The sequence below is a fragment of the Arachis ipaensis genome, chromosome B9 (genome assembly GCF_059453495.1).
Source record: "Arachis ipaensis isolate K30076 ecotype BB chromosome B9, ASM5945349v1, whole genome shotgun sequence".
Lineage (NCBI taxonomy): Eukaryota > Viridiplantae > Streptophyta > Magnoliopsida > Fabales > Fabaceae > Arachis > Arachis ipaensis.
Genome location: NC_142444.1, coordinates 133,276,717 through 133,296,364, shown reverse-complemented (window position 1 = coordinate 133,296,364; position 19,648 = coordinate 133,276,717). Strand labels below are relative to the sequence as shown.

At 35.6% G+C, this 19,648-nt stretch overlaps 1 non-coding gene across 1 annotated transcript; it reads right to left on the bottom strand.

The window, feature by feature from the left end:
- Positions 1–11,153: 11,153 nt before the first annotated feature.
- Positions 11,154–11,261, bottom strand: LOC148546392 (small nucleolar RNA R71). The gene has a single exon (XR_015900606.1). It is a non-coding gene; the product is annotated as a small nucleolar RNA R71 (small nucleolar RNA).
- Between the last annotated feature and the right edge of the window lie 8,387 nt (positions 11,262–19,648).

The window sequence follows — 19,648 nt, the reverse complement described above, 5'->3', positions numbered from 1 at the left end:
TACCCTAGATGTGTTACCAACTATTAACCTGGTTTTTCCTTCCTCCCTTTTAAAGCCACAATTTTTTCTTCTTTTTCTTCTCCCAGTTCAGCCGAACCAAGTTTATTTTAATTAAACTGAAAAACCCAAGGGGAACTTTGGTTAAGTTCATTCCCTCTTCCTCTCTTACCACAGAACGCTACTCCAAGAGGAACCATGGTCACCTCTTCATACAATGACTGCTATGAAATGGTGTTGCAAGAGGAGAGAGCCACGAAGTCATGTCGCACTAGCTCATCCTTCCCCACCTTCTATAGATATATATAGTAGAGTCAAGCCTTTTAATTCCCCTGGATACTACATGAAGAGAAGGAAGGAATCAAAAGTTGCGATCGCTCAAGGAAGAGGAGAAGGAAAACGGCAATAGGATCATCATCATCATCTGCGTACACTACCATCAAGAAGGAAGAAGAGGCCCACTAAAAGAGCTGCAATCTAAAGCCAGAGAAGAAACCCTACCCTTTTTCTTTATGATTCCATGGTATTTTTCTGATTAGGTAAGAAATCAGTAACTCTATGCTCTGTTGTTCTTCCTAATTCAAAGGTTTTACCCTTGTTAAACTTCAATTTCTGTAAATGAGAACAACCCAATCAAATTCATCCCATCACAAGAATGAGACTCCTTCCCTTACTCCATGTGCAGCTCGGTCATTTTGCCTTGTGAACTAACAAAATTCCTTAGTTATGTTTGTTAGGGTTTTCTGAGTTAAAGTAGCAAGGAACAGACTTTGGTTTGTGAATCCTAAAAAAAAAAGGTAAGGGTTACTACAAGAAAAAGCAATATTTGTAACAAAAAAATTTGTTACAAAAAATCGAAATTTTGAAACAAGAGGATTTTATAACAAAAAAATGGCCGTTGCAGTATGTCCCGTTACAAAAAGTTTTTGTAACAAAAAATGGAACTGTTATAATTCAAAGTGATAATTTGTAACAAATTTTTCTGATACAAAAAACCAGAAGTCGTTACAAAAGTGGTAACAAATTTTGATCTTCAAAATATTTTTGGTAACAATATATTTTTTCCTATCATAAAATTTTATTACAAAATGTAACTTGATTTTGTAATATTTTTTTTAGTTACAAAAGCAAAATAATTATTTTGTAACAATTTTTTTCCATACAAATTGCATGCATAATTTACTAAATTATTTTTTTAATTAACTAATATATTAACTATTTTATTAAGCAAGTCTACATTTATATAATATGTAAAAACATACATAATTCAAACATGCTTCATTTAGCTAAAATTGTTTTAAAACAAAATAACATTAGTGAGTACATTGATTAGTTCTACAAGTTATATTTCTTGCACAAGTTCAACCAAAAGTTAAAAGTTCTAACATAGATTAGTGTCTCTATGAATCAAAATATTCTTGAGACCTCAAGATAGCATGTGGTCACCATTTTAGCACTCCTGTAAATAAAAAAACTGAAACAAAAAATTAGAAACAAGATATAACACTAATTATAATTTTTTTCATTAAGTTTTATCCAAAATGTTTAGAAAAATTTTGGCAGAACCTCCCCTAAAACTTGGATATTTCCACCTTCTACGGTTCCAACAAAAACAACTAATTCACTACTTATTTCTCAGCCAATACACAACCAAATTTATCAAACCAAATAATAGGACATTTGTCATTTCTCAGCCATGACACAAGTAAATGTGATAAATAGATCCATATACAAATTAAACTATACTAATAATATAGGAATCATCTAGGAATATGTATTAAAACCATAAGCAATTTTAGGAGTACCTTTAGTTGTCTAGTTTCTTTCATTGTCAAAGCGTGCTATGAAAGAGTTCACAACGGCTTGTTGAGCTTCCAATTGAGCTTTCACTTGAGCTAATTCTTCCTCTTGCCGTGTTCGTTGCTCTTCAAGTTTTTCTTTGAGCACATCTATTTCCTTTGTTAGCTCCTCACGGTCTTGCATTGCCTCTTGAAGTTGTGCTTGAATCCTTAGATTTCGAAGCCTTTATGCCATAACTTGCACCACTTTTCTCACCTCTCGCAAGTAAAAAAGCTTCATTTGGAGTGATAAGATTTTCTGAATCATAGGATTCATTGATCATACAGCTAATATCATCCTGCACAATCCAATTTATGATTTGAAAATGAAGATAAAATGTAACTTCCATACAACAGTAAAAGGAAAAGGTTAGTAATGTTACATCAATTTGTTTAGCTTTTTCATTGACCCATTCTCCGTTATTCTTTTGATGAGTAATTTGTCACAATTTTTGAATGTCAGGCTCGACACCAGTTCTAGGATGGCGCTGCAAATTTTTTAAAGTTTAAAATATCACATGTAGTTAAGTGAAAACGTGACATAGCAAAAAATATAACACCAAATTAAAACTTCAAGACTATTTACCTGATCACGTCTAACAACTTGAAATGTTTTTTGACCAGCAATATGTGGTACAACGTGATACTTTCTATTACCTTTGTTTCTTAAAATTTTTTTTCTGTAGAAGACCAAAGTCACAAAAGACAAAAGGAGTTAAGTTATAATTATTTCATTGACCTAAAATAGCAAAACAACATAAGAACACCTCAATGGTTGTCATAATGAAAAATTCAAACCTGAAAAGAAGGACTTCCAAAGTAGCACACCAAATTGTCCCATGTCTCCGGAAGAACATTGTTTGGTGGATTTTGAAGGCGCTCCTCATCAGTTTGATACAACTCATAGTGCTCACGCAATCTTGAGCGCCAACTTCGATAACACATATTAGCCTTAGCTAAAATAATTTTGCGTATTACTTGCGTATCTGCTATATCAAACTTTTTCTACATAAGATTGGTCAAAGTTAGTTAGCACAAATAAAAATTTAATATACATAATAGCAAAAAATATAAATATGTATTACCAAAACAATGTCGCATATTTTTTGCTTGACATCATCACCAACTTGGCTCCATTTCTCTACATCCAAAGAAGCATTTTGTCTTGTAACAATACCCACTTCAGATGCAAACAGATCAGCATGGATGCCATTAGGAGCTAAGTTGTCCAAAGAGATCGGCAATTCCAAATAAAAATATCAACTCTCCAAATAACCAAAAAATCAGATTATCAACCATATTACACACCAATATTTTCAACCACAACAACATCAGCAAAATCAACTAACAATATAGTTAACAATACTCAAATAAACTGCATTTACCTTTAGCAGAGAAGCAGTCGGACCAGACCAGACCACCAGCAGAGGGAGGACAGCCGAATCAGACCAGCAGAGGCAGTGGACGAGGCAGGATGAGCAGAGGAGCATAAACTATCCTAAGACACTACAATGTAAAAAACATAAAATTACTAACAAAATTTAATCAATATTTCTTTGCTAATAAGGATAATGCAGTTACCTAAGACACTCAACTCACAAACACAAAAATATAAAAAAAATTAACAGAATCAAAATCACTAAAAAAGAAAGAAAAATATAGAATCAAAATAATAAAACACAGATACAGAAATTAGAATCAAGCATCAACTCTCCAAATAACCAAATAACTAAAAATAAGATTATCAATCATATTACACACTAATATTTTTAACCACAACATCAGCAGAATCAACTAACACTAAAGGGTTCAATATTTCATCTAAAATCAGCAGTTTATCAACTAAAAATGTAGTTAATAATACTCAAATAAACCAAAACCTACCTTCAGCAGAGAAGTTATCGGACTAGAGGCAGAGGCAGAACACGAAAAGAACTACGTAGAAAAGCAGAGCACGATGAATTACACGAAGAAGCAGAGCTGACGGTGACCACGAACAGCGACAGCAACCACCACCACGAAGACCACCGCGACGACGACCACACGGTGACGGCACACACGACGGGACGAAGACCACCGAAGACCACGAGGTCACCGCACACGACATAATGGCGGAGGAGACGGTAATAGCAGACGAGACGATGACGAGGAGAACGTTTTTTGGGGGCTACGCCGGTGCTTCTTCTTCCCGCAGGATCTCCATTGCACTTCGTGGAGTAGTAGACAGCGCAAAGTGTCTTCGTGGAGTGAGGCTCAGAGTGAAGGGGTGGGGACTTAGGATTTTTTACTGCACTCTATTACTTTTACACTTCTTATCTTGGTTTTTTTTCTTTTATATTTAGTTACTGTTATTTATATTTATAATTTAATAAAAAAATTTTAAGTTACATGAATTAATTTTTAGTTAATTTTAAAAATTTGATTATTAATAAAAATTATATATTAATTTTTAGAAATATATAAAATAATATTTATAGTTTTTAAAAATTAATGAATACAAATAGTATGTAAAAAATTTTAATTTTTGAAACAAAATAAAATTATTTTGAAAAAAATATATACACAATTTTTTTTACTCTTAAAGTGTTTAACATTTTGGAAAAAAAATTTGTTACAAAATATACTTATGTTTTGTGACAAATAATTAACTTGTTACAAATAATATTGAATTTGTGACAAATTAATTTTTTGTTATAAAATATTTCGAATTTTTGCTACTTCTTTTTTTTTTTTTTACAAAATATAACAATATTTTGTAACAAAACACCATCTCGTTACAAAAACTAACATAATTTGTTACAAAATAAAATAGGTTGTTACAAAATATTATCATGTTTTGTAACAACTTGTAATGTTTTTATAAAACATTATTCTTTTGTAACAATCATTAATTATTATTACAAAAAACTATTTTTTATAACAATTTTAAATTTGATACAATTTTTTTGTTTCAAATGTTCCATTTTCTTGTAGTGTTAGGATTGTAAATTAGATATGAATAATTATTAGATGTAATCTTGGTTGATGATGATGAGCTAACATGATTGATGTTGCTGAAAATTCTATTAATTGGTTGAATTATTGATGTTGGATGTAGTGTAGATTTTTAATGTTGTGAAAATGTGATCATGTTATGTTTATTATGTAAATTCTTGATGTATATGGATCTAAAGCTCTTGGGCAGAATTATGGCATAATTCATATAGATATGGTAATGAATAATGAGAATTATTAAATTGTATGAGTTAGAAACTTAGAGGATCAAATTTGGTTATGGAAAATTAGGGAGCCTTGCTACAGAAATTCTAAAATAGATTGGACAGCAACTTAAAATAAATTCTGGGAGCAATCTGGCCAGTTTTTACAAGTGAAATTATTTTTTTAATAAACCTCAAGAGGTCAAGATTTCTCCATAAAAATTTCAAGGAATTTGGCCAAGTGGTTTGGAAGATATGTTTTTGAAATTTAGTGGTTCCTGCAGAATTTTCTGATTTTTTGGTTCTGCAATATCAAATTCCAGCTACTATAACTTTTGAAGTATTTGGCATTTTGAGCTGCTTCCAAAAGGATTTTAAATATCTGTGAGTCTAATTTAATTGGGTATAAGTTTCATGTCCATAGCTATTTTGTAGAGTTAATTATGTCTCTTGGAAGTTGAGTTATTCGCAGGAAATTCAAAACCAATTACTTGAAACAGGGCAGCATTTCCAATTAACATTTAATTAACTAAACCAAGTGCTATGAAGCTGAAACTTTTTTTTCCTAAAACTTAAGGGAGTTAGGTGTATCCTTCCCAAATTCTGGAAGTATCGGATTAGAATAGAATTTATCATAAATTTTTCAAAAATAGAGCTGTCTATTGTATTTTCTGAATTTTCCTAGGGAAGCAGTAGATTTTTATTTTGTCATCAAATCCAATTGTAATCCAAATATGAAAAAACTTTAATTTTAATCCAAAGGGTATGTCCAGATTTGGCAGCATACATGACTTTAGTTAAATGAAAAGGAAAGGATAGACTTTTCCCAAAAAGTTGATGTTAAAAGGTGATGCGAAAAGTTGTGTAATTAAATGGTGATGTGGAGGTAGGTATAATAAAACGGTGATGCGGAGATGCGTGTATATAATTGAGGATGTGGAGGTATAATGAAAAAAAAATGAGAAACAATGAATGAAACAAAAATTGAGAACTGTATATTAAATAGGCCTTTGTGCCGAATTGATAATGCGAAAGTACCCACCTAACTGATAGCCTAAGATTGCTAATGCGGGAATGTTCGCCTAACTAACAACCTATTTCTTACCATAATGCCAAGATAAACTAACTGACATGGGTTCGCCCATGATGATAATTGTGCCTGACTAACACGGTAAAGAAAGCATATTGGAGTTCGCCCCGAGTAATGTCAGGTTACGGGTAGACAACCGACGCATGAGCTCATGACCTGTGCTAGGAACAGACATGCATCATCTTGTTTGTGCATACGCACTTCTTGTGAATTATTTATTGCCATTTCCTAATTGTTTATACTATTTACTTGTTGTATGTATCTTTGTGCCTTATGTTTCCGTGTATGTTCTTTTTCTGTTTTACGACAACTTAGAGACAAAGACTTTAGGTTCCCTTTTTACCTTGCTGAGAACTCTAGGTTCTCACCCTTCTTTTCTTTCTTTTTCCCCCTCCCCAGATGGATTCGTCGGAGGAGTTCTATAAGTTCCGTCTTATCCTGAGCTATGAGGACCTGGTGCCGGCAGGAGTCTTCATATGGAGTACGTTGTGGACCCGTATCTATGTTTCACATGAGACCGAGTTTCACGTCTTTGTACAGTACTCTCTCTTTGACTTTGGTATGCCGTATGCGTTTACGCTATCTGAGTTACCCCATGTTGGCGATCAGTCCCCCTCTTCTCGTCCCCTCCTCTTGGTAGGACAACGGCATGATTTGCTTCTCCCGGATGCTCCGCACACATATGAGACCGACTTGGATCTTGTGCAGTACTTTCCTATTTTTGCACCTCAGTCTGAGTCCATTGAGTCCGACGACCTTCTGGAGTTCGTAGTAGCAGTTGATGAGCGGATAATTTATACGCTTTTTGGCATTGTTTTTAGTATGTTTTTAGTAGGATCTAGTTACTTTTAGGGATGTTTTTATTAGTTTTTATGTTAAATTCACATTTCTGGACTTTACTATGAGTTTGTGTGTTTTTCTGTGATTTCAGGTATTTTCTGGCTGAAATTGAGGGACTTGAGCAAAAATCAGATTCAGAGGTTGAAGAAGGACTGCTGATGCTATTGGATTCTGACCTCCCTGCACTCAAAGTGGATTTTCGAACTCAAAATGGCGCGCTTCCAATTGCGTTGGAAAGTAGACATCCAGGACTTTCCATCAATATATAATAGTCCATACTTTGGCCGAGTTTAGATGACGCAAAAGGGCGTTGAACGCCAATTCTACGCTGCAGTCTGGAGTTAAACGCCAGAAACACGTCACGAACCAGAGTTGAACGCCAGAAACACGTTACAAACTGGCGTTCAACTCCAAGAATGACCTCTCCACGTGTAAACTTCAAGCTCAGCCCAAGCACACACCAAGTGGGCCCCGGAAGTGGATTTATGCATCAATTACTTACTTCTGTAAACCCTAGTAACTAGTTTAGTATAAATAGGACTTTTTACTATTGTATTAGACATCTTTAGAAGATCCTGGATTATATTTTTGATCCTATGATCACGTTTTGGGGGCTGGCCTCTCGGCCATGCCTAAACTTTTCACTTATGTATTTTCAACGGTAGAGTTTCTACACTCCATAGATTAAGGTGTGGAGCTCTGCTGTTCCTCATGATTTAATGCAAAGTACTACTATTTTTCTATTCAATTCAACTTATTCCGCTTCTAAGATATCCATTCGCACCCAAGAACATGATGAATGTGATGATTATGTGACGCTCATCATCATTCTCACTTATGAACGCGTGCCTGACAAACACTTCCGTTCTACATGCAACCAAGCTAGAATGAGTATCTCTTAGATATCTAATACAGGGGACCGAGTCCAAGTTATTAGTATCTTCGTGGTATAAGTTGGAACCCATGGATGGCCATTCCTGAGATCCGGAAAGTCTAAACCTTGTCTGTGGTATTCCGAGTAGGATCTGGGAAGGGATGGCTGTGACGAACTTCAAACTCGCGAGTGCTGGGCGTAGTGACAGACGCAAAAGGATAGTAAATCCTATTCCAGTATGATCGAGAACCTCCAGATGATTAGCCATGCCGTGACAGAGCATTTGGACCATTTTCACAGAGAGGATGGGATGTAGCCATTGACAACGGTGATTCCCTTACAGAAAGCTTGCCATGGAAAGGAGTAAGACTGATTGGATGAAGACAGCGGGAAAGCAGAGATTCAGAGGAACGAAAGCATCTCTATACGCTTATCTGAAATTCTCACTAATGAATTACATAAGTATTTCTATCTTTATTTTCTGTTTATTTATTATTATTATTATTCGAAAACTCCATAACCATTTGATATCCGCCTGACTGAGATTAACAATATGACCATAGCTTGCTTCATACCAACAATCTCCGTGGGATCGACCCTTACTCACGTAAGGTTTTATTACTTGGACGACCCAGTGCACTTGCTGGTTAGTTGTGCGAAGTTGTGAAGTTATGTTTGGACCATGGTATTGTGCACCAGTCTTTGGCGCCATTGCCAGGGAGAGAACGAACAACAAATTTTACAACCTCAGAGTAACAATTTCGCATACCAAGTTTTTGGCGCCGTTGCCGGGGATTGTTCGAGTTTTCGGCAAGCTTTTGGTCCAGTAACATCAGTGCCAAATTTTTCGGTCCGGCAACAACACCAAGTTTTTGGCGCCGTTGCCGGGGATTGTTCGAGTTTGGACAACTGACGGTTCATCGTGTTGCTCAGATTGGGTAATTTTCTTCTTATTTTATTTTCAAAAAGTTTTCAAACATTTTTCAAAAATATTTTCTTCTTTTTCGTTTTTCCCAATTAATATTCGAAAAAAAAATATTTTCAAAAAATAAAATATATTTTTCTTCAGAATTTTTAAGAATGAATTCTAGAGTTTCATGAAGCATGTAGAAGTCTGGCTGGCTGTAAAGCCATATCCAAATTCATTTGGACTGAGGCTCCCAAGTCATCATTACAAGAGCAAGCTAGTTGTTGCTAATAAAATTTGTTATTGTATGACTGATTTGTATCTTCTAAAGCTTGGCTGGCTATTAAGCCATGCCTAACCCTCAGATTGGAGCTTTAGACTAAGAGTACAAGATTCCTGGAATTCATATTAAAAATTTTGGAATCCTTATTTTTCTTTTTCACATTAATTTTTGAAAAATCCAAAAAAAATCATAAAATCATAAAAACAAAAAAAAAAATATATTGTGTTTCTTGTTTGAGTCTTGAGTCAATTTCAAGTTTGGTGTCAATTGTATTTTTTTCTAAAAATTTATGCATTTTTCGAAAATTCATGCATTCATAGTGTTCTTCATGATCTTCAAGTTGTTCTTGGCCAGTCTTCTTATTTGATCTTCATATTTTCTTATTTTGTGTCTTTTCTTGTTTTTCATATGCATTATTGCATTCATAGTGTCTATACATGAAAAATTTCTAAGTTTGGTGTCTTGCATGTTTTCTTTTCTTGAAAATTTTTCAAAAATAAGTTCTTGGTGTTCATCTTGATCTTCAAAGTGTTCTTGGTGTTCATCTTGACATTCATAGCATTCTTGTATGCATTCATTGTTTTGATCCAAAATTTTCATGCATTGCATCATTTTCATGTTTTTCTCTTTCATCAATAAAAATTCAAAAATAAAAAAAATATCTTTCCCTTTTTCACTCATAAATTTCGAAAATTTGAGTTGACTTTTTCAAAACTTTTTAAAATTTAGTTGTTTTTATGAGTCAAATCAAATTTTCAATTTAAAAATCTTATCTTTTTCAAAATCTTTTTCAAAAATCAAATCTTTTTCATTTTTCTTATTTATTTTTGAAAATTTTAAAAATATTTTTCAAAAATATTTTTCTTAATTTTATCTCATAATTTTCGAAAATATCATCAACAATTAATGTTTTGATTCAAAAATTTCATGTTTGTTACTTGCTTGTTAAGAAAGATTCAAACTTTAAGTTCTAAAATCATATCTTGTGATTTCTTGTGAATCCAGTCATTAATTGAGATTTTAAAAATCAAATCTTTTTCAAAACTAATCTCAATCATATCTTTCTATCATATCTTTTTCAAAATTTTATCTTTTTCAAAAATTTGATTTTAAAATATCTTTTCTAACTTCTTATCTTCTTATCTTTTCAAAATTAATTTTCAAATCTTTTCTCAACTAACTAATTGACTTTTTGTTTGTTTCTTATCTTTTTTCAAAACTACCTAACTAACTCTCTCCCTCTAATTTTCGAAAATCTCTTCCCTCTTTTTCAAAAATTCTTTTTAATTAACTAATTGTTTCAATTTTTAATTTTAAACTTGATTTCATTCCTAATTTTCGAAAATCACTAACCCCTTTTCAAAATTTTATTTTCGAAAATCCTCTTTCTCTCTCATCTCCTTCTATTTAATTATCCATCTACTAACACTTCATCTCACACAAATTCGAACCCCTCTTCCATCTGTGTTCAAATTTTCTCTTCTTCCCTTCTTTACATTACACTCTTTTCTTCTTCTACTCACACAGGGGAACCTCTATACCTGGGTAAAAAGGATCCATATTATTATTATTTTTCTGTTCCCTCTTTTTTATATGAGCAGGAGCAAGAACAAGAACATTCTTGTTGAAGTAGACCCTGAACCTGAAAGGACTCTGAAGAGGAAACTAAGAGAAGCTAAAATACAACAATCCAGAGATAACCTTACAGAAATTTTCGAACAGGAAGAGGAGATGGAAGCCGAAAATAATAATAATACAAGGAGGATGCTTGGTGACTTTACTGCACCTAATTCCAATTTACATGGAAGAAGCATCTCCATCCCTACCATTGGAGCAAACAATTTTGAGCTGAAACCTCAATTAGTTTCTCTGATGCAACAAAACTGCAAGTTTCATGGACTTCCATCTGAAGATCCTTTTCAGTTCTTAACTGAGTTCTTGCAGATCTGTGATACTGTTAAGACTAATGGAGTAGATCCTGAAGTCTACAGGCTCATGCTTTTCCCGTTTGCTGTAAGAGACAGAGCTAGAGTGTGGTTGGACTCTCAACCCAAAGATAGCCTGAACTCTTGGGATAAGCTGGTCAAGGCTTTCTTAGCCAAGTTCTTTCCTCCTCAAAAGCTGAGTAAGCTTAGAGTGGATGTTCAAACCTTCAGACAGAAGGAAGGTGAATCCCTCTATGAAGCTTGGGAGAGATACAAGCAACTGACCAAAAAGTGTCCTTCTGACATGCTTTCAGAATGGACCACTTTGGATATATTCTATGATGGTCTGTCTGAATTAGCTAAGATGTCATTGGATACTTCTGCAGGTGGATCCATTCACCTAAAGAAAATACCTGCAGAAGCTCAAGAACTCATTGACATGGTTGCTAATAACCAGTTCATGTACACTTCTGAGAGGAATCCTGTGAGTAATGGGACGCCTCAGAAGAAGGGAGTTCTTGAAATTGATACTCTGAATGCCATATTGGCCCAGAATAAAATATTGACTCAGCAAGTCAATATGATTTCTCAGAGTCTGAATAGAATGCAAGCTACATCCAACAGTACTCAAGAGGCATCTTCTGAAGAAGAAGCTTATGATCCTGAAAACCCTGCAATAGCAGATGTGAATTACATGGGTGAATCCTACGGAAACACTTATAATCCCTCATGGAGAAATCACCCAAATCTCTCATGGAAGGATCAACAAAAGGCTCAACAAGGCTTTAATAATGATGGAAGAAACAGGTTTAACAATAGTAAACCTTTTCCATCATCTTCTCAGCAACAAACAGAGAACTCTGAACAAAATACCTCTAATTTAGCAAACTTAGTCTCTGATCTGTCCAAGGCCACTATAAGTTTCATGAATGAAACAAGGTCCTCCATTAGAAATTTGGAGGCACAAGTGGGCCAGCTGAGTAAGAAGATCACTGAAACCCCTCCTAGTGCTCTCCCAAGCAATACAGAAGAAAATCCAAAAGGAGAGTGCAAGGCCATTGATATAACCATCATGGCCGAATCCAAGGAGGAAGGGGAGGACGTGAATCCTAAGGAGGAAGACCTCCTGGGACGTCCAGTGATCAATAAGGAGTTTCCCTCTGAGGAACCAAAGGAATCTGAGACTCATCTAGATACCATAGAGATTCCATTAAACCTCCTTACGCCCTTCATGAGCTCTGATGAGTATTCTTCTTCTGAAGAGAATGAGGATGTTACTGAAGAGCAAGTTGCCAAGTTCCTTGGTGCAATCATGAAGTTGAATGCCAACTTATTTAGTAAAGAGATTTGGGGAGATGAACCTCCCCTGTTCACCAATGAACTAAATGCATTGGATCAACTGAGATTACCTCAGAAGAAAGAGGATCCTGGAAAGTTCCTAATACCTTGTACCATAGGCACCATGACCTTTGAGAAGGCTCTATGTGATCTTGGGTCAGGAATAAACCTCATGCCACTCTCTGTAATGGAGAAACTGGGAATCTTTGAGGTACAAGCTGCTAAAATCTCATTAGAGATGGCAGACAATGCCAGAAAACAGGCTTATGGACAAGTAGAGGACATATTAGTAAAGGTTGAAGGCCTTTACATCCCTGCTGATTTCATAATCCTAGATACTGGGAAGGATGAGGATGAATCCATCATCCTTGGAAGACCCTTCCTAGCCACAGCAAGAGCTGTGATTGATGTTAACAGAGGCAAACTAGTCCTTCAATTGAATGAGGACTCCCTTGTGTTTAAAACACAAGGTCATCCTTCTGTAAACATGGAAAAGAGGCACAGTAAGCTTCTCTCAAAACAGAGTCAACCAGAGCCCCCACAGTCAAACTCTAAGTTTGGTGTTGGGAGGCCACAACCAAACTCTAAGTTTGGTGTTGAACTCTCATATCCAAACTCTAAGTTTGGTGTTGGGGAGTCTCAACAATGCTCTGAACATCTGTGAGGCTCCATGAGAGCACACTGTCAAGCTACTGACATTAAAGAAGCACTTGTTGGGAGGAAACCCAATTTTTATTTAATTATATTTTTTATTAGTTATATGTCTTCATAGGTTCATGATCATGTGGAGTCACAAAAACAACTGAAAAAGTTGAAGAAAAATAAAAAAAAAGAAGAAAAGTCACACCCTGGAGGAAGGACTTACTGGCATTTAAACGGCAGTAAGGAGCATCTGGCTGGCGTTCAACGCCAGAAACAAGCAGCATCCTGGCGTTCAGACGCCAGAAATGCACACTGGGGAAAAGCTGGCGCTGAACGCCAGAAACAAGCATCTGGGCGCTGAACGCCCAGAACAAGCATCAATTCGGCGTTTAAACGCCAGAATTGCATGCAAAGGCATTTTACATGCCTAATTGGTGCCGGGATACAAATCCTTGACACCTCATGATCTGTGGACCCCACAGAATCAACTCAGCATCTGTGGACCCCACAGGGTCCCCACCTACCTCCACTCACTCTCTTCCCTCTTCTCAATGTTCATCCTCTCTTCCCAATAAACACTCTTCCCCAAAACACTTCACCACTCACATCCATCCACTCTTCCCCATAAATCTACCTCATAAACTCCACCTACCTTCAAAATTCAAAATCAATTTCCCACCCAAACCCACCCTATATGGCCGAAACTAACCCCCCTCCCTGCCCTATATAAAGCCCTCCATTCTTCTTCATTTTCACACAACACAACCCTCTCTTCCCCTTCTTGGCCGAATACACCTCTCCCTCCTCTCCTCCATATTTTCCTCTTCTTCTTCATCTATTCTTTCTTCTCTTGCTCGAGGGCGAGCAATATTCTAAGTTTGGTGTGGTAAAAGCATAAGCTTTTTGTTTTTCCATTACCATTGATGGCACCTAAGACCGGAGAATCCTCTAGAAAAGGGAAAGGGAAGACAAAAGCTTCCACCTCCGAGTCATGGAAGATGGAAAGATTCATCTCCAAAGCCCATCAAGACCACTTCTATGATGTTGTGGCCAAGAAGAAGGTGATCCCCGAGGTCCCTTTCAAGCTCAAGAGAAATGAGTATCTGGAGATCCGACATGAAATCCAAAGAAGAGGTTGGGAAGTTCTAACAAACCCCATCCAACAAGTCGGAATTCTAATGGTTCAAGAGTTCTATGCTAATTCATGGATCACAAGGAACCATGATCAAAGTAAGAACCCAAACCCAAAGAATTATCTCACCATGGTTCGGGGGAAATACTTAGATTTTAGTCCGGAAAATGTGAGGTTGGCGTTTGACTTGCCTATGATGCAAGGAGATGCACGCCCCTACACTAGAAGGGTCAACTTTGATCAAAGGTTGGACCAAGTCCTCATGGACATATGTGTGGAAGGAGCTCAATGGAAGATTGACTCAAAAGGCAAGCCGGTTCAACTTAGAAGACTGGACCTTAAGCCTGTGGCTAGAGGATGGTTGGATTTCATCCAACGCTCCATCATTCCCACTAGCAACCGATCTGAAGTTACTGTAGATCGGGCCATCATGATTCATAGCATCATGATTGGTGAGGAAGTAGAAGTTCATGAAGTCATCTCCCTTGAACTCCACAAAATAGCCGAAAAGTCCTCCCCCTTGGCAAGGCTAGCTTTCCCTCATCTTATTTGCCATCTATGTTACTTAGCTGAAGCTTTCATAGAAGGAGACATTCCCATTGAGGAAAAGAAGCCCATCACTAAGAAAAGGATGGAGCAAACAAGAGAGCCCACTCATGGAGCTCAAGAAACACATGAGGAAGCTCATCATCAAGAAATCCCTGAGATACCTCAAGGGATGCACTTTCCTCCACAGAATTTTTGGGAGCAAATCAACACCTCCATATGAGAATTAAGTTCGAACATGGGACAATTAAGGGTGGAACATCAAGAGCACTCCATCATCCTTCATGAAATTAGAGAAGATCAAAGAGCAATGAGGGAGGAGCAACAAAGACAAGGAAGAGACATAGAAGAGCTCAAGGGCATCATTGGTTCCTCAAGAAGGAAACGCCACCATCACTAAGGTGGATTCATTCCTTGTTCTTAAATTCTCTGTTTTTCGTTTTCTTTATGTTAAGTGCTTATCCATGTTTGTGTCTTATTACATGATCATTAGTATTTAGTAACTATGTCTTAAAGTTATGAATGTCCTATGAATCAATCACCTCTCTTAAATGAAAAATGTTTTAATTCAAAAGAACAAGATGTACATGAGTTTCGAATTTATCCTTGAACTTAGTTTAATTATATTGATGTGGTGACAATGCTTCTTATTTTCTGAATGAATGCCTGAACAGTGCATATGTCTTTTGAAGTTGTTGTTTAAGAATGTTAAATATGTTGGCTCTTGAAAGAATGATGACAAGGAGACATGTTATTTGATAATCTGAAAAATCATAAAAATGATTCTTGAAGCAAGAAAAAGTAGTGAATACAAAGCTTGCAGAAAAAAAAAGAAGAAAAAAATAAAAAAAGAAAAAGCAAGCAGAAAAAGCCAAAAGCTCTTAAAACCAAAAGGCAAGAGCAAAAAGCCAATAGCCCTTAAAACCAAAAGGCAAGGGTAAATAAAAAGGATCCCAAGGCTTTGAGCATCAGTGAATAGGAGGGCCTAAAGGAATAAAATCCTGGCCTAAGCGCGGCTAAACCAAGCTGTCCCTAACCATGTGCTTGTGGCGTGAAGGTGTCAAGTGAAAACTTGAGACTGAGCGGTTAAAGTCAAGGTCCAAAGCAAAAGAAGAGTGTCCTTAAGAACCCTGGACACCTCTAATTGGGGACTTTAGCAAAGCTGAGTCACAATCTGAAAAGGTTCACCCAATTATGTGTCTGTGGCATTTATGTATCCGGGGGTAATACTGGAAAACAAAGTGCTTAGGGCCACGGCCAAGACTCATAAAGTAGCTGTGTTGAAGAATCAACATACTGAACTAGGAGAATCAATAACACTATCTGAACTCTGAGTTCCTATAGATGCCAATCATTTTGAACCTATAGATGCCAATCATTCTGATGAGCGGATAATTTATACGCTTTTTGGCATTGTTTTTAGTATGTTTTTAGTAGAATCTAGTTACTTTTAGGGATATTTTCATTAGTTTTTATGTTAAATTCACATTTCTGGACTTTACTATGAGTTTGTGTGTTTTTCTATGATTTCAGGTATTTTCTGGCTGAAATTGAGGGACTTGAGCAAAAATCAGATTCAGAGGTTGAAGAAGGACTGCTGATGCTGTTGGATTCTGACCTCCCTGCACTCAAAGTGGATTTTCTGGAGCTACAGAACTCAAAATGGCGCGCTTTCAATTGCGTTGGAAATTAGACATCCAGGGCTTTCCAGCAATATATAATAGTCCATACTTTGGCCGAGTTTAGATGATGTAAAAGGGCGTTGAACGCTAGTTCTACGCTGCTGTCTGGAGTTAAACGCCAGAAACACGTCACAAGCCAGAGCTGAACGCCAGAAATACGTTACAAACTGGCGTTCAACTCCAAGATTGACCTCTACACATGTAACATTCAAGCTCAGCCCAAGCACACACCAAGTGGGCCCCAGAAGTGGATTTATGCATCAATTACTTACTTCTATAAACCCTAGTAACCAGTTTAGTATAAATAGGACTTTTTACTATTGTATTAGACATCTTTGGATCAGATCTTTTGATCATTTTTAGATCTCTAGACCTCCATGGGAGGCTGGCCATTCGGCCATGCCTGAACCATTATCACTTATGTATTTTCATACGGTAGAGTTTCTGCACTCCATAGATTAAGGTGTGGAGCTCTGCTGTTCCTCAAAGATTAATGCAAAGTACTACTGTTTTTCTATTCAATTCAACTTATTCTGCTTCTAAGATACTCATTCGCACTTCAACCTGAATGTGATGAACGTGACAATCATCATCATTCCCTATGAACGCATGCCTGACAACCACTTCCGTTCTACCTTAGATTGAATGAGTATCTCTTGGATCTCTTAATCAAAATCTTCGTGGTATAAGCTAGATTGATGGCGGCATTCATGAGAGCCCGGAAAGTCTAAACCTTGTCTGTGGTATTCCGAGTAGGACTCTGGGATTGAATGACTGTGACGAACTTTAAACTCGCGAGTGCTGGGCGTAGTGACAGACGCAAAAGGAGGGTGAATCCTATTCCAGTATGATCGAGAACCTCAGATGATTAGCCGTGCTATGACAGAGCATTTGGACCATTTTCACAAGAGGATAGGATGCAGCCATTGGCAAGGGTGATGCCTCCAGACGATTAGCCATGCAGTGACAGCGCATCGGACCATTTTCCAGAGAGGATTAAAAGTAGCCATTGACAACGGTGATGTCCTTACATAAAGCCAGCCATGGAAAGGAGTAAGACTGATTGGATGAAAACAGCAGGAAAGCAGAGGTTCAGAGGAACGAAAGCATCTCTATACACTTATCTGAAATTCTCACCAATGATATACATAAGTGTTTCTATCCTTATTTTCTATCTATTTATTATTTATGTTCGAAAACTCCATAACTATTTTATATCCGCCTGACTGAGATTTACAAGGTGACCATAGCTTGCTTCATACCAACAATCTCCGTGGGATCGATCCTTACTCACGTAAGGTTTATTACTTGGACGACCCAGTGCACTTGCTGGTTAGTTGTATCGAAGTTGTAAATGAAAAACGATTTATTAAGACGTGCGTACAGAGTTTCTGGCATCATTGCCTGAGATCACAATTTCGTGCACCAAGTTTTTGGCGTCGTTGCCGGGGATTGTTCGAGTTTGAACAACTGACGGTTCATCTTGTTGCTCAGATTAGGTAATTTTCTTTTTGTTTTATTTTCAAAAATTTTTCAAAAACCTTTCAAAAATTTCTCCTTTGTTTTCGAAAAAAAATTTAAAATAAATGTTTTCAAAAAATTATTTTTCTTCAGAATTTTTAAGAATGAATTCTAGTGTTTCATGAAGCATGTTGAAGCCTGACTGGCTGTAAAGCCATGCCTAAATTCTTTTAGACTGAGGCCTCCACATGTCAGGGAATTGCTTATATCTTCTAAAGCTTGGCTGGCTATTAAGCTATGTCTAACCCTCAGATTGGAGCTTTAGACTAAGAATTGAAGATTCCTGGAATTCATATTAAAAATTTTGGAATTCTTATTTTTCTTTTTCAAATAATTTTCGAAAAATCCAAAAAAAAATTAAAAAATTCATAAAAATAAAAAAAATATTTCATGTTTCTTGTTCGAGTCTTGAGTCAATTTTTAAGTTTGGTGTCAATTGCATGTTTTAAAGTTTGCATAAAATTTTCGAAAAATTCATGCATTCATAGTGTTCTTCATGATCTTCAAGTTGTTCTTGGTAAGTCTTCTTGTTTGATCTTGATGTTTTCTTGTTTTGTGTTGTATGGTGTTTTTCATATGCATTCTTGAATTCTTAGTGCCTAAGCATTAAAGATTTCTAAGTTTGGTGTCTTGCATGTTTTCTTTGCATAAAAAAATTTTTCAAAAATATGTTCTTGATGTTCATCATGATCTTCAAAGTGTTCTTGGTGTTCATCTTGACATTCATAGCATTCTTGCATGCATTCATTGTTTTGATCCAAAATTTTCATGCATTGAGTCTTTTTCATGTTTTTTCCTCTCATCATTAAAAATTCAAAAATAAAAAAAATATCTTTCTCTTTTTCACTCATAAATTTCGAAAATTTGAGTTGACTTTTTCAAAACTTTTTAAAATCTAGTTGTTTTTATGAGTCAAATCAAATTTTCAATTTAAAAATCTTATCTTTTTCAAAATCTTTTTCAAAAATAAAATCTTTTTTATTTTTCTTATTTATTTTCGAAATGTTTAAAAATATTTTTCAAAAATCTTTTTCTTATCTTTATCTCCTAATTTTCGAAAATAACATCATCAATTAATGTTTTGATTCAAAAATTTCAAGTTTGTTACTTGCTTGTTAAGAAAGATTCAAACTTTGAGTTCTAGAATCATATTTTGTGATTTATTGTGAATCAAGTCATTAATTGTGATTTTAAAAATCAAATCTTTTTCAAAACTAATTTCAATCATATCTTTTCAAAAATATCTTTCTATCTTATCTTTTTCAAAATCATATCTTTTTCAAAAATTTGATTTTAAAATATCCTTTCTAACTTCTTATCTTCTTATCTTTTCAAAATTGATTTTCAAATTTGTTTCAACTAACTAACTAACTTTTTGTTTGTTTCTTATCTTTTTCAAAACTACCTAACTAACTCTGTCTCTCTAATTTTCGAAAATATCTTCCCTCTTTTTCAAAATTTCTTTTTAATTAACTAATTAATTTAATTTTTTATTTTAATTTTCGAAAAATTACTAACCTTTTTCAAAAACTATTTTCGAAAATCACTAACTCTTTTTTAAAAATTATTTTCGAAAATTCTCTCTCTCTTATCTCCTTCTATTTATTTATTCATCTACTAACACTTCATCTCACCCAAATTCGAACCCCCTCTTCCATCTGTGTTCGAATTTTTTCTTCTTCTTTTCTTCTACTCACACAGGGACCTCTATACTGTGGTAAAAAAGGACCCCTATTATTATTATTTTTCTGTCCCTCTTTTTTCATATGAGCAGGAGCAAAGACAAGAACATTCTTGTTGAAGCAGATCCAGAACCTGAAAGGACTCTGAAGAGGA